Source organism: Mustelus asterias, chromosome 21 (genome assembly GCF_964213995.1).
Source record: "Mustelus asterias chromosome 21, sMusAst1.hap1.1, whole genome shotgun sequence".
Lineage (NCBI taxonomy): Eukaryota > Metazoa > Chordata > Chondrichthyes > Carcharhiniformes > Triakidae > Mustelus > Mustelus asterias.
The window spans coordinates 28,304,568-28,321,075 of NC_135821.1; positions in this window are offsets into that span (position 1 = coordinate 28,304,568).

Below are 16,508 nucleotides of genomic sequence, written 5' to 3' on the forward strand. Positions count from 1 at the left end.
CCCAGTCCAACGCCGGCATCTCCACATCATGACTACGATCTATTCTCATACAGTCCATTGTTTTATTCTCGTCTAGAAAGAGTAAAGTGTTTGCGTATTAGGTACAACTGCTTTGCTGTTAGGAAAGAAATTACAGGACGCTAAACTAGAAATTGTAATGAAAAAACACTTATTTACAATTCGAGTAGGTGCGTGTGACGGGGACGGGGGGGCGGGGGGGCGGTTGCAGTGGTGAGACCTGTCGGTGGTGTTCCTCCCGTGAATAGGTTGCCTTTTTTATTGTACTGGTTCGAATTTCCAATTTTAGGAAAGTGTGTTGAAGTGAATTGTGAATTCACACAAACCCAAATGCACATGTACACCCAGATGAAGATAGTAAGATACAAAGTTGCATCGCAGCATATACAGAAGCTGCACCCACGTATGTCCATAAGTAGAATAATCCATTCAGCCACCCAATGGAATGGGATAAAATCATTCGGCACCTCGGCACTGTAACAGGGTCATTGAGGGAGATTATTCTGTCCTTTACAATGTCACATGGGAAGAGAGAGGGCATTCAGCATCCAGAGCTCGATGCACAAGGACCGCTGGCGGACATTCAGTTCATTAAGCTTGTTAGAGAACCTAGTAGGAACCCAGCAGGAGCCTCAACCATTGATATCAGCAGAATCCTGAGAGCATGTGATGGGGTGGGCTGTGGACCTGGGATTTTGCGGAGAGGTGTTGACTGTAGCAATGGCGCCTGCAAATATACTGCTCAATCTGCAAGACACACGCTTTAGCCTAAATTCATCAATATGTGTAGCACACAATTGGAAACGTGTTTGCACAATTCCGGCCGAGGATCACTAAGCAACAACATTTCAGAGAAAACACATTTTAATTAATTCCGATCGAGAAAACATTGCTGCCTGTGTCTGTGGCTGCTCCCAATCACACACTCATTCTTCCCTCTCTTCATTCACCGAAAATACTCGGCGATTGACCCCCGCAAAGAGCTGTGATTGGTGGGGAGCGAGTTGGCGATTAATGTCTGAAGTGGCTACAATACTTCAGGAAGCGCAAAGGCCCTGTCTACATGAACGGGGATGAAGTAGAAAGGGTCCAGAGCTTCAAGTTTCTAGGCGTCCAGATCCCAGATCACCAACAACTGGTCCTGGTCCCCCCTTGCCGACACTATAGTTAAGAAAACCCACCAACACCTCTACTTTCTCAGATGACTAAGGGAATTTGGCATGTCCGCTATGACTCTCACCAACATTTACAGATGCACCATAGAAAACATTATTTCTGGTTGTATCACAGCTTGGTATGGCTCCTGCTCTGCCCAACACCGCAAGGAACTACAAAAGATCGTGAATGTAGCCCAATCCATCACGCAAATCACCCGCCCATCCTTTGACACTGTCTACACTTCCTGCTGCCTCGGCAAAGCAGCCAGCATAATTAAGGACCCCACGCACCGAGGACATTCTCTCTTCCACCTTCTTCCATCGGGAAAAAGATACAAAAGTCTGAGGTCACGTACCAACCGACTCAAGAACAGCTTTTTCCCTGCTGCTGTCAGACTTTTGAATGGGCCTATCATGTATTAAGTTGATCTTTCTCCACGCCCCAGCTATGAATGTAACACTGCATTCTGCACTCTCTCGTTTCCTTCTGTATGAACGGTACGTTTTGTCTATATAGCGTGCAAGAAACAATACTTTTCACTGTATGTTAATACATGTGACAATAATAAACAAATCAAATCAAAAGGTGAACGTGCTTCTCAGTCCCTCGCATTCTGTTACATTTGCTGTAGCAGGGGGGTGGGGCTAGGTGTCTGAGGCAGCCTGCACGCAGGTTTGTCTGGTCATTTTAGACGAAACAACTGTTGCAGAAACATACCCTTACATCCACATCAACAACTATCATAGCCTGAATGATTGGTTTCCAACAAACACAGACACTCCAATCTGCAGCTGTCAGCAAGAAATAAGTGAAACTGTTTTAAATGGAACAAGGATCTGGAAAAGGAGGAATGGTTTCAGGCAGTGAGATGTGAGAGAGGGAGCACCGAAAAATAAAGGTCAGTAAACAAAATTCAACCGACAGTTTCAGAAGGGAATGAAATGTCCTCAAATGAATTAATGGCTACCTTTAGTGAGATGATCTGTTGCGTGATACAGCACAATAGAACGAAAAAATGTCGGGAAACTAATTTCGATCCCATCTACGGGAAATGTGGGAATCAGGAGAAACTGTCCATTGGTTGGAGCCAATATGATCACAGAGGAAAATGCTTCTGGTTGTTGAAGGACAAACATACCAGGCCGGGGATTGTGTCCCCCTCCTCGGAGTAAGCATCTATCCTCAAAATGGGCATCTCTCCCTGAGACAAGCAAGTTATATCAGCCACAGGCCCTTCCAACCGGGGAAAGACCAGTCTCTCCAATCGGCCTCTCGGTCCCAGGAGGAGCCCCTCCGCCCCCCCTACCCCCTCCGCCCCCCCTCCCCTTCCCTTCCCCCCCCCCCCCCCCCGTCCTCCCCTGCTTGGGTCGGAACACTCGCTCCAGAGACCGTTCGCTCCCCCCTCGCCCTGTCCTGCGGTCTAACCTCTCTTCTCTTACTGGATCTCCGGGGATTGGCATATCAACTCTCTCTCCACGTTCTTTACAATGGGCCTGACTCCCCGGCCGCCCTCCGCCCATTCTCCTTTCCCCTGAACATGATGCCCTCCCACTGCCCCAACCCTGGTGACGGGCGCGTCTCCACAGGCAACAATGCTAACTACAGGCCCTCTGTCCAACGGCAATCCCATTTTCCATCTTGTTGTTTAAAGGTAGATCTCCCCTGTTCTACTTTCAGCTTGCGATGTTGATAGGCCCCTTTAGCCTACCATGACGGAGAAGGTCATCTTCCACTGCGGCATGGATTGGCCACTTACCCTTCCGCCTGCTACTGTCAGTGTACCCTCTCCCCGGTGTCAGGCTCCACTCCCAGGCGTGTTCACTGCTCTTTCCAATGGACTGAACGCCTTTCCTCTTGTACGATCTTTTGTCAATGCTCCCTCCCTGTGCTCCGGCCTATATCCGCCCCTGCGGACAACGTGGGCATTGCCCTCTGCCCCGCACAGGTCTGCTGCTGTAAACATAAAGTTCGACCCTGAGGATGTTGGCATGGTGGCACTCACCACACTATTCCCCATCGTCCACGTGTCAGGTTCTTGAGAGAAATGTCCATGTTGCAACCTGCCTTCTGCCTCAGACTACCCTTTCTTTCTCAACCCCCAGCCAGCCAGCGCCACCCTCTTACCCTCCTACATGTTCTTTCTCTCCCGTTTTCTTTTTCCCTTTGCTTAGTCAGTCATCCCTGCCCCATGCGCACTCTCATTTCTGTCCCATTATTTTTTTGTCTCTATCTCTTTGTTACATGCAGAATTACGAAGTTGAAGCAGATCTAATCCATTCGGCCCCTCGAGGCTGCTTTACCATTCAACAACCAACCAACGCCAGCATCTCCACATCATGACTACCATTCAACAGGCATAGTTGATATAAATGTAACCTGTTTCCTACCCAGAACATCAGTCACCCCCTTGCTTGTCTGGGATCTATTAACTTTTGCTAATCAATTATAAGATTCTGCTTCCACTGTCTTTTGAGCAAATGCATTTCAAAAGAACCTCTGAGGGTGAATTAAATCGCCTTATCGTCATGCTAGATGATGGTCCCCTTATTTTGCAAGCAGGTGCACTTCTACTAGATGCTACCACCAGGGAGAACATCCTCTCTACATCTAACTTCTCAACATAATTTACGATAACAAATGTACGAATAAGAAAACAGATTGAGTGGCTAAACTGTGATTTAGGGTCTTGCAAGCCACACATCAATAGCAGAAAAAATGAATGATGTGTTAACGGGAGAGAATAACATTGCAACGGGATTGGAACACTTGACATTTTATTGTAGAAAGTGTTAACATATTGGGCAACCCGAGTCGGATTCTTTTAAGGCGTGACCAGCTGAAAAGCGAAGGGAGAACAAATGGGTATGGGGTATTAGCATTTTCAGAAAACTTTTAATAGACTCACATTTTGGAAATTGGTTTTCAAAATTAAATCAAGTGGGGTTGGTAGCTAATACATTGACATGGATTGAGAATTGGTCAGCAGACAGGAAACAGGGAGGATGAACAAATGGCACTGTTGCAGGCTGGCATGCACTGCCAGTGCGAACCCGCAAGGGCCAGTGCTTGTTCCTCGGCGATTCATCGTTTACATCAATAATTTACAAGTTAGCAGGCAGTACGAAATTTGGCGAGAATGGGACAGCTGAGGAGGATTTTAAAGGGATCCGTGTGATTTAAAGAATTTGAGTGAGTGGACAAATACAAGGCAGTTGCATCACAACGTGGATAAATGTGAAGTCTTCCTCCTTGAAAGGGAATAACTGTACACCAGGGTATTTCTTAAACTGTAATAGTTCGGGAAATTGCGAACTGGTTGGTATTGTACACCCTACGCTGAAAGCCAGCATGTGGGCACAATAGGCAGTTCAAGCGGCACTTTGTACTTGAGGTTCGTTGCAACAAAAGAGCACTTTGACTTCATTCAATGTGTTCTGTTGTGTTCGCTGTTTCCATTGAGGTCTGCCCTGCACTGGGGAACTGAAGAGCAGACTGCGCATTCGCTTTGCAGAACATGCCACTTTAACTTGATCAATTGGGCCAGTGGGCTGACGAATGGCAAGATGGAGTTTAATTTAGACAAATGCGAGGTGATGCATTTTGGTAGATTGAACCAGGGCAGGACTTACTCAGTTAATGGTAGGGCGTTGGGGAGAGTTACAGAACAAAGAAATCTCGGGGTACATGTTCATAGCTCCTTGAAAGTGGAGTCACAGGTGGACAGAGTGGTGAAGAAGGCATTCGGCATGCTTAGTTTCATCGGTCAGAACATTGAATACAGGAGTTGGGACGTCTTGTTGAAATTGTACAAGACATTGGTAAGGCCACACTTGGAATACTGTGTGCAATTCTGGTCACCCTATTATAGAAAGGATATTATTAAACTGGAAAGAGTGCAGAAAAGATTTACTAGGATGCTACCGGGACTTGATGGATTGAGTTATAAGGAGAGGCTGGGACTTTTTTCTCTGGAGCGTAGGAGACTGAGGGGTGATCTTATAGAGGTCTATAAAATAATGAATGGGAACAGATCTGCTAGATAGTCAATATCTTTTCCAAAAGGTAGGGGAGTCTAAAATTAGAGGGCATAGGTTTAAGGTGAGAGGAGAGAGATACAAAAATGTCCAGAGGGGCAATTGTTTCACACAGAGGGTGGTGAGTGTCTGGACCAAGCTGCCAGAGGTAGTAGTAGAGGCGGGTACAATTTTGTCTTTTAACAAGCCTTTGGATAGTTACATGGGTACGATGGGTATAGAGGGATATGGGCCAAATGCAGGCAATTGGGATTCGCTTTGGGGTTTTAAAAAAAAAGGGCAGCATGGACAAGTTGGGCCGAAGGGCCTATTTCCATGCTGTAAACCTCTATGACTCTACTGAACATGTTGCTCCCATGCCAACATGGCCGTGGTTGGCCTGCTCGTTACCCATTGACGTTCAACCCAAACTGGAGGAACATCATCTCACCTTCCGATTATGCATGTTACAACATTTAGCACTCAACACTGAGTTCACAAACTTTAGTCTGTGACCTTTCCCCTCCAATCTTAAACTCTGTTTTTTTTAAAATTCAATGCATATATTGTCTCAGTGCAGAAACAATCCTCTAACGCATTACCGTTCTCTTCAGTTCTGATAACGAATCAAAAGGACTCGAAACGCCAATTCTGTTTTGTCTCCCAACAGATCCTACCAGACCAGTTGAATATTTCGAAAATTCTCTGCTGTTCTTTTAAAATCCAGCGTCAGTAGTTATACAATCATTGTGTTCGCTGTGGCTCTGGTCCGCCGACCTTTTCATAGGAGTGTAACGCAGGTAACTCAGATTGATTGCTAGGAAGTTAGGATTGCCCTTTGAAGTGATATTAGTTCTACTGGGCATTGGAATTTAAAATAATGAAAATAGATCGAATTGAAATCATTACAATCCTGACTAAACTGGCCAGACTGGATGCAAGGATGTTGTTTCCTTTGGTTCTGGACCAAGAGCAAGCAGTCTCCACCTCAGGATACGGGGTGGCCATTTCAGAAAGTGAATCAAAACATTCCGACAGTGCAGAAGGTATCAGCGTATCAAGTCTGAACCAACTGACAGTGTATCTCATGATGTGGAGATGCGGCGTTGGACTGGGGTAAGCACAGTAATAAGTCTCACAACACCAGGTTAAAGCCCAACAGGTTTATTTGGTAGCGCAAGTCACTAGCTTTCGGAGCGCTGCCCCTTCATCAGGTGATGATCTCCCATTCACCTGATGAAGGGGCAGCGCTCCGAAAGCCGGTGGCTTGTGCTACCAAATAAACCTGTTGGACTTTAACCAGGTGTTGTGAGACTTCTTACATTGTATCTCACACAGGCCCTCTCCTCCGCCCTATCCCCGTGCCCCATAGCTAATCCACCAAACTTACCCACCTTTGGACACCAGGGGGCAATTTAGCATGGACAATCCACCTAACCACCTGCACATTTTCGGACTGTGGGGGGAAGTCGGAGCACCCGGAGGAAACCCACACGGGAAGAACGTACAGACCTCACTCAAAGCCGGAATTGAATCCATACCCCTAGCGCTCTGAGGCAGTAGTGCGAAACACTATGTCGCCCTTAGATGAGCGTGAGGGACCTGCAGAGTGTTGAAGCGTTCACGGAATATATTTAACAAGGAAATATTTTTCTCGACTGTAAAGGCGTCACGGGCTATAAGGAGAGATTGATTCTGTGCTGCTTTCAGATAAATGCTCATCATTGGTCAATTTGAATGGCGGAACACGCGCCAAACTGCAAATGGACCTTTCCTGTTCCTGTTTTCTACCATCCTTTTTCTATCTGTCCTTCCCTCGCTTCTTATTATTCCCTCAAAATTAATATTGTTGTCATGCTTCGCGCATTCCAATAATCTATCTAACATTCTGAACCTCTACACAGAGGGGGACAGCGCCCCACCCGGGTATTATTGCGGTCAGTGTGGAGTTTATACGTTCTCCACGTGCCTGTGCGAGTTCCCCCCGGTGCTCTGGTTTCCTCCCTTCGTCCAAAGATCCTATAATCATAAAATCCCGACAAAGCAGAAAGAGGCCATTCGGCCCATCGAACCTGCATCGACAACAGTCCAACCCAAGCCCTATCCCTGTAACCCCGCGGATTTACCCTAATCTCCGTGGCACTAAGGAGCAATTGAGTATGGGCAATCAACCTAACCCGCTCATCCTTGGATTGTGGAAGGAAACCGGAGCACCCAAGAAAGCCACGCACACCCAGGGAGAATTTGCAAACGACAGTCACCCGCCCCCCCACACCCCACCCCCACGAGGCCGGAATTGAATCCGGGTCCCTGGCGCTGTGAGGCAGCAGTGCTAACCACTGAGTCACCGTGCCGCCCCAGATGTGTTGTTTAGCTGAATTGGCCACGCTAATTTGCCCCTTTGTTTGCCTCTGTTTGTGTGTCTGGGTGTGAGGGTTGCTTTGGTGATATCGTGCAATTACCCTCAAACCATAAGCCCCTTGCGACAGACTAGCGGCCTGTTCTGGGAACAATTAGCTCCCGCTTTTTCAGCGCAACTCTGAACTTCCATCGACCTATTCCTTATCCTCACTTCCTCCGTCACTTTAATGATCATTGCTTTCGTGCTCTCTTAATTGCCTTTTCTTAGAGCTGGGTATTATTCTTAGACTCACTTTCTGCAGGATAAGTGGGAGTTCTTTCATCCAAAAGAGAAAATGCTGGAAAATCTCAGCAGGTCTGGCAGCATCTGGCATCGTTGTTTCTCCTCATCGCCCCTCTTTTGCCTTTCTCTGGAAAACAATCTAAATAACAGTTCTTGTTGAAGGGATTAGCAAATCACCCAGCATTCAGGGCGAGCTACAATTCTGTTTCTTCATAAATGAAGAACAGTTACATTTTCAGGGGGGACGGGTGAATGACGAGGTATACACTTCAATCATCTGTTTCAGAGCATATTTGTCGTATGCTTCTCTTGCCTGCAGTTGGGGGTGAAAGTTAAAACGGATGCTGTTGGAATTAGATCTCTCCCTTATTCTCTGGCTCCAATATTAACCCCTCATCAACATTCAAACGGACCAAGTGATAGAGCATTGCCATAGTGCTGTTTCCTACAATGTTTCCCTCCACATTGGCTGTTTGCTTTCCTACGGTGTTCTTAGGCAAATTATTCCATTGTCAGTTTTTGGGAAGTCCTCTGGTGAGGAATAATGTGGCAAAATTGTGAGGTTTTTTTTCCTCCTGTAATACAAAGGAATAGGAGGCTACCATGATATGGAAGGGGATTTTCAAGGAGTCTGGCCGAATAAATACTTTCGGACAGAGCTGCAAGCGGTTCCTCACCTTCGCCACTGGGCTGTTTGAGTGTCTCTGCTTCACGGGTGTGACCTTCGGCTGGGCCTCATTGGTCTTCGTGTTGAAAAAGGAGGAATACTTCCTCGACCTCTGTAATCCCCTGGAAAACTCAAGTGCCGTCGCCGTGAACAATGCCACAGGTAAGTCTGGAGATGTGGAAGATGTTGTGGGTGTGGGTTATTGCACAGACATGGATAAAAAATACAGCAGCATATTGCGAAGAATGTTGGAGCTACAGAACAGATAGCATAAAGAGAGGGAGAGCGACAATGCGCACGTGTGAGAGCGAGAGTGACAATATCTGTGTGGGAGAGCGGGAGGGAGAAACGCAGTGCCTGTGTGTGTGTGCGAGAATGAGAGAGGGCGACAATGTGCTTCAGTGTGTCCGTGAGAGAAAGAGTAAGAGATAGACCGAGCGACAATGTGTCTGCACGAGTGTGTGTGTGTGTGAGAGAGAGAGAGAGAGAATGGCATTGTTTCTGTGCGAAAACTGAAAATGCTGGAAATTCCCAGCAGGTCTGACAGCATCTGTGGAGAGAGAATAGAGCCAACGTTTGGAGTCTGGATAAGCGTCGTCAGAGTTGGCGAAGGGTCATCCAGACTCCAAACGTTGGCTCTATTGTCTCTCCACAGATGCTGTCAGACCTGCTGGGATTTTCCAGCATTTTCTGTTTTTGTTTCAGATTCCTGCATCCGCAGCATTTTGCTTTTATATCAATGTGCGTGAGAGAACGAGATAGACCGAGCGGCAATGTGTCTGTGTGGGTGGATGTGAGAGCGTGATGAAGCGAGAGAGAGTGACAATGTGCTTCTGTGTGTGTGTGAGAAAGAGGGCGAGAGAGAGAGCGTGAGTGGGGGGAGGGGGGGGGGTGCGGAGATCAACAGTGGAGGGACGATAAAAAAGAGAGAGGGAGATAAACAGAGGGGTAGAGCCAGAAGGACATGTGGCGGCGAATAGACGGGGGGAGGGAGATATAGAGGTGATCAGTGCAGGGTGACAGAAATCTCGGCTGCAAGAAAATTACTGAACCGTTATGTTGGAAAGCTACGAAGATGGAATGGTAAACAAATCCGATGGACAAGGTAGGGACGAGGATTGAAGTAGAAAGGTGCACATAAATGGACAGAAGGAGAATCGAGGGAGGTGGAGCGAAAGAGGCCGAAGGTCAGGAAAGGCAATGAAAATGACAAGAGGATTAGAAGGAGAGAAGAATGTGGACAGGTGTCCGGGAAAATTTTGAGAGAAGGAGCGAGAAGAAAAGGGAGTGGGAGGGAAACAGTGAGACATGAATTGTGTGGCGTCTCAGGAACAGTGGAAATTCAAGAGGAGTGAGCATTTTTTTTAAATGCAAAGGGAGAGAAATCAATCGCGTGAGTGTAACTGGAAAGGAGATGTGGGAGAAAGAAGAGTGATGGGAAGAGGGGAGGGAGACCGAGAGGGTGGGTAAGGGACTGGGCAGAGGGGCGACGGTATACACAGGGGGTAGGTCTATAGTAATGAGTTAGAAACATAGAAAGAAACAGAAAAACAACAGCACAAAACAGGCCCATCGGCCCCACAAGTTGTGCCGAACATATCCCTACCTTTTAGGCCTACCTATAACCCTCCATCCTATTAAGTCCCATGTACTCATCCAGGAGTCTCTTAAAAGACCCGATTGAGTTTGCCTCCACTGACGGCAGCCGATTCCACTCCCCCACCACCCTCTGTGTGAAAAACTTCCCCCTAACATTTCCCCTGTACCTACCCCCCAGCACCTTAAACCTGTGTCCTCTCATAGCAGCCATTTCCACCCTGGGAAAAAGCCTCTGAGAGTCCACCCGATCTATGCCTCTCAACATCTTATATACCTCTATTAGGTCTCCTCTCATCCTACATCTTTCCAAGGAGAAAAGACCGAGCTCCCTCAGCCTATCCTCATAAGGCATGCCACTCAATCCAGGCAACGTCCTTGTAAATCTCCTCTGCACCCTTTCAATCTTTTCCACATCCTTCCTGTAATGAGACAACCAGAACTGAGCACAGTACTCCAAGTGGGGTCTGACGAGGGTCTTATATAGCTGCATCCCTGGACTCCTAAACTCAATCCCTCGATTGATAAAGGCCAGCACACCATACGCCTTCTTAACCACCTCCTCCACCTGCGGGGCTGATTTTAGAGTCCTATGGACCCGGGCCCCAAGGTCCTTCTGATCCTCTACAGTACTAAGAGTCTTTCCCTTTATATTGTACTCCTTCATCCCATTTGACATGCCAAAATGGACCACTACGCATTTATCTGGGTTGAAGTCCATCTGCCACTTCTCCGCCCAGTCTTGCATCCTATCTATGTCCCTCTGTAACTTCTGACATCCCTCCAGACTATCCACAACCCCACCAACCTTCGTGTCATCGGCAAACTTACCAACCCATCCCTCCACTTCCTCATCCAGGTCATTTATGAAAATGACAAACAGCAAGGGTCCCAGAACAGATCCCTGGGCACACCACTGGTGACCGACCTCCATTTAGAAAAAGACCCATCTGTACACACTCTCTGCCTTCTTTGGGTAAGCCAGTTCTGGATCCACAGGGCAGCAGCCCCTTGGATCCGATGCCCTCTCACTTATTCTGGAAGCCTTGCATGGGGGTCCTTATCGAATGCCTTGCTAAAATCCATATAAACCATGTGGGCATGTGGAGGTGAGTGTGAGAGGCGGTTAGAGGACGAGCAAAAGGTGAAGGTGGGAAAGTATCATGGTGACAGAATGAAAACGAACGAGAGGGACAAGGTGGAGGATGGGAGAGAGGGCAATGGGGCAAATGTTGTCAGAGGAATGCAGATTGAGTGAGTAAGAGCAAGTGAAAAGTGCATCATTGACAGGGCGGTGTGGATGCCAGTGAGGGTTGGTAAATTCAAGAAGGAAAATGAGGGGAGTGGTATCAAGGAGCATGGCGAAAAAGCTTGTGAGAGTTGAATTAGAAGAGAGGATGGAGATGCAAGGAATAACGTCTGAAAGTGAAAGGAGCAGAATGGGAGATGATAGAAGAATAAGGATTGAGGGCGCAGGTAAGAGTAAGCGGGGGACAAAGTCTGAAGGCGAAAGCGTTGGACACGAAAAAACTGGAGAGGCAGAATGGGGCACTGTGCAATAGAAAGAGGGTTTCGGGGAGGATAGAAGAGGAATAGGGGCAGGAAGCATTGGAATGAGGACCTAAGGTGCGCGTCAGGAATGAATGTGGATGGCGTGAGACAGAGGGGTGGGGTTGGATAGTGAGGGGGACGGGCTGAAGGAGAGAGAGGATTATGATCGAGGTGGGTAGACACAGGTGGATAGATGCAGTTCAGCATGGAAGGGCTGCTAGAATTTCTGAGGATTGGTCAAAGCACATGTTCCCCATTGAAAACAGCTTTGCAACTTCCTGCTGTTGCGAGGGTGGTATAAATTTCTTTTTAACCGCCCTGCATTAACGTTCCTTTTCACCGTTTTCTTGTTATTCCTCCCTCAGTGGGCTGCGAACTGCAGGACGAACGTTTCGCACTCGTCTTCACCATCGCCTCTTTCACTTTTAGCTTTCTAGCCTTCCCTAATGGATTGCTATTTGACTACTTGGGTACCATGGCAAGCCGAATCTTGGCGATGTAAGTCCCCAACCTTTTCTACAACCTTGAGGGTTGGCAGCCTTTGGAGGGATGAGGAGGAGAACAGGGAATAAAACGAAGTCCTGACGGAGGATTGGGAGCTGTCGACAAAACAAAGGTGGAAGGAGAATGGTGGGAGAGGTATCTGGGGGCATGTGGCAGGAGGAAGGTGTCGGAGGAGGGTTGTACTTTGGGAGCCCATTGGCGTGCAGAAAGAGGAGGCAGACAAGAGTAAAGTGAGAAGGAGAACAGGAGCCAGGGTGGGGTAGGACGTGGAGCAGATGTGAAAGCATTGGCTTGTTGAGGAAGACGTTTCAATGTTTACCTGTGATCAATTATGAGATGATTGATACAACATCACATGATTTATTTGCTCAGTTAATGTAGGGCAGTACGGAGCCCAACATTACTGTAGGCAGCATCAGCTTAATGGATCGAATGAAGCAATATAATGGCTTTCCAGAAAGATTTAAGGTAGATCATTGTTTATCCAGCTGTTGCGAAAATATGGAAAATAGCTGGAGACAACACAAAGTTGATGTTTGAAAATAATCTAAGCAACTCCTCAGTTTAGGAAATAGTGAGATGGACACGATTTAAAGAGGGTACAGAGAGTTGTGAATTAAGCAGCGACGTGGATGAGGGTAATCATTGTAAAAAGTGAAGGCTGCAGTTTGTGAGAATCAACAGTGAGTGCCAGGAAGGTAAAAATGAACAGTTCTAAGCAGATTCATATAGCTGAGGGACTGCAGGTGCATAGCCTTACATAATTGAAAATATCGAGGTCAGTTAATAGGGCAGTGGAGAAGGTGCACAGAACAAATCATTTTCTAGCTAAAGGTACTGAACTGCAAAAACTATCAGGAATTTACAGTGAATCTCTGCATCTCTCTAGTTTTGATGTGGAGATGCTGGCGTTGGACTGGGGTAAACACAGTAAGAAGTTTAACAACACCAGGTTAAAGTCCAACAGGTTTATTTGGTAGCAAAAGCCACACAAGCTTTCGGAGCGCCAGTCCAACGCCGGCATCTCCACATCATGACTACCATCGACACCGCAAACTGCCGACTCCAAGTGGAGAGGATCTCCAAGAAGATCGCGCATATCGACACAGACATCAAGTTTCTACAAAGATGCAAGAAAGCAGACAAAATACCGATAGGACTACGGATCACGAACCCACTCAGCTCAACCTATAACACAGACTACGCTGAGAGACTTTGCCGTCGCACCTCTCTCACCCTCCTCAACCACCTCATACACCAACTCTACAGCAAACGCCGCAGCCTGGAAACCAAGATAGAGTCCATATTCTCAACTTGCGCTCAGGATGCAGACCAGCTGCGAAACTCTGCCAAGCAGACGAGACAAAGGAACTACACCATCTACATGCACACCAAGAACAGGAAACTTGAGAAACTCGGCATCACCACCAGCAGCAACCAAGCCTCCCCCGGTACCACAGTAGAAAACAGTACCACTGCAGGAAAGTCCATTGTCAACTTGTCCGACTACACACTTCAACCAGATGAAATCGAAGTTCTCAGCCGAGGGCTTAATTTTTGCCCCACCACCAAAATAGACCCCATCAGTCTCGCAGCAGACACAGAGGAATTCATCAGGCGAATGAGGCTGAGGGAGTTCTTCCACAAACCCCAAGAGGCCAACAACGAACACAATGAGACAGCCAATGAACCGGAACAGCCGACAGAGAGATCCGCAGTGCATCCGAAGAGGAAAGAGTCGAATTGGACTCCTCCGGAAGGCCGCTGCCCTCGACTTGACATGTATGCCCAAGCCGTCAGGAGGTGCGTCAACACCAAATTCATCAGCTGCACTCACAAGACAGCCCCGAACATCACCCAAGCACAACGTAACGCCATCCACGCTCTCAAGACCAACCGCAACATTGTCATCAAACCAGCAGACAAAGGAGGGGCCATCGTCATACTGAACAGAACGGATTACTGCAAAGAAGTGTACCGACAACTAAACAACGAGGAACACTACAGACAGTTACCTGCAGATCTGACCAAAGAACACACCCGTCAACTCAACACTCTGATCAAGACCTTTGATCCGGACCTTCAGAACACCCTCCGTGCTCTCATCCCACGTACTCCCCGCGTTGGAGATCTCTACTGCCTCCCGAAGATACACAAGGCAAACACACCCGGCCATCCCATCGTATCGGGCAATGGGACCCTGTGCGAGAACCTCTCCGGCTATGTCGAGGGCATCCTGAAACCCATTGTACAAAGAACCCCCAGCTTCTGTCGCGACACGATGGACTTCCTACAGAAACTCGGCACACATGGAGCAGTTGAACCAGGAGCGCTCCTCGTCACAATGGATGTCTCGGCACTCTACACCAGCATCCCCCATGACGATGGCATTGCTGCAACGGCCTCAGTGCTCAGCGCCAACAACTGCCAGGTTTCCAGATGCAATTTTACATCTCATCCGCTTCATCCTGGACCACAATATCTTCACCTTCAACAACCAGTTCTTCATCCAGACACACGGAACAGCCATGGGGACCAAATTCGCACCTCAATATGCCAACATCTTCATGCACATGTTCGAACAAGACTTCTTCACCGCACGGGACCTTCAACCGATGCTATACACTAGATACATCGATGACATTTTCTTCCTTTGGACTCATGGTGAACAATCACTGAAACAACTCTATGATGACATCAACAAGTTCCATCCCACCATCAGACTCGCCATAGACTACTCTCCGGGATCGGTTGCATTTTTGGACACACGCATCTCCATTAAGGACGGTCACCTCAGCACCTCACTGTACCGCAAGCCCACGGATAACCTCACGATGCTCCACTTCTCCAGCTTCCACCCTAAACACGTTAAAGAAGCCATCCCCTACGGACAAGCCCTCCGTATACACAGGATCTGCTCGGATGAGGAGGATCGCAACTGACACCTCCAGACGCTGAAAGATGTCCTCATAAGAACAGGATATGGCGCTCGACTCATTGATCAACAGTTCCAACGCGCCACAGCGAAAAACCGCACCGACCTCCTCAGAAGACAAACACGGGACACAGTGGACAGAGTACCCTTCGTTGTCCAGTACTTCCCCGGAGCGGAGAAGCTACGGCATCTCCTCCAGAGCCTTCAACATGTCATTGATGAAGACGAACATCTCGCCAAGGCCATCCCCACACCCCCACTTCTTGCCTTCAAACAACCGCACAACCTCAAACAGACCATTGTCCGCAGCAAACTACCCAGCCTTCAGGAGAACAGTGACCATGACACCACACAACCCTGCCACAGCAACCTCTGCAAGACGTGCCAGATCATCGACACAGATGCCATCATCTCACGTGAGAACACCATCCACCAGGTACACGGTACATACTCTTGCAACTCGGCCAACGTTGTCTACCTGATACGCTGCAAGAAAGGATGTCCCGAGGCATGGTACATTGGGGAAACTATGCAGACGCTGCGACAACGGATGAATGAACACCGCTCGACAATCACCAGGCAAGACTGTTCTCTTCCTGTTGGGGAGCACTTCAGCGGTCACGGGCATTCGGCCTCTGATATTCGGGTAAGCGTTCTCCAAGGCGGCCTTCGCGACACACGACGGCGCAGAGTCGCTGAGCAGAAACTGATAGCCAAGTTCCGCACACACGAGGACGGCCTCAACCGGGATATTGGGTTCATGTCACACTATTTGTAACCCCCACAGAGTTTCACTGGCTGTCTTGTCTGGAGACAATACACATCTTTTTAGCCTGTCTTGATGCTCTCTCCACTCACGTTGTTTTGTTTCTTAAAGACTTGATTAGTTGTAAGTATTCGCATTCCAACCATTATTCATGTAAATTGAGTTTGTGTCTTTATAAGCTCTGTTTGTGAACAGAATTCCCACTCACCTGAAGAAGGGGCTTCGAGCTCCGAAAGCTTGTGTGGCTTTTGCTACCAAATAAACCTGTTGGACTTTAACCTGGTGTTGTTAAACTTCTTACTCTCTCTAGTTTGTCCAGAGAGCAATACTGGAAACCATGAAAGGCATGCGTGTTTCAGTGATCTTGTGTGTGCGTGTGTGTATGTCAATGTGCGCGAATGTAACTGTGTTTGTGTGTGTTTGTCTATGTTATGTGTGCGCATGGGTATTTGTATACCCATGTGAAACAGCAGTAGCGATCTATAACTTGCTTGTTAAATATTAGCAATACAGTACATGTTTGCCTCGGTTAAGTTTAGTGCTTTTGTGTAGGAAAGATTAGAATTCTAATTAGATTCATAAAAGAAACAATGGTGTTTGCATATATCAGAGTTCTTCGTCCCCTATCAATGTGGCGCATCATGCTGAGATCGCTT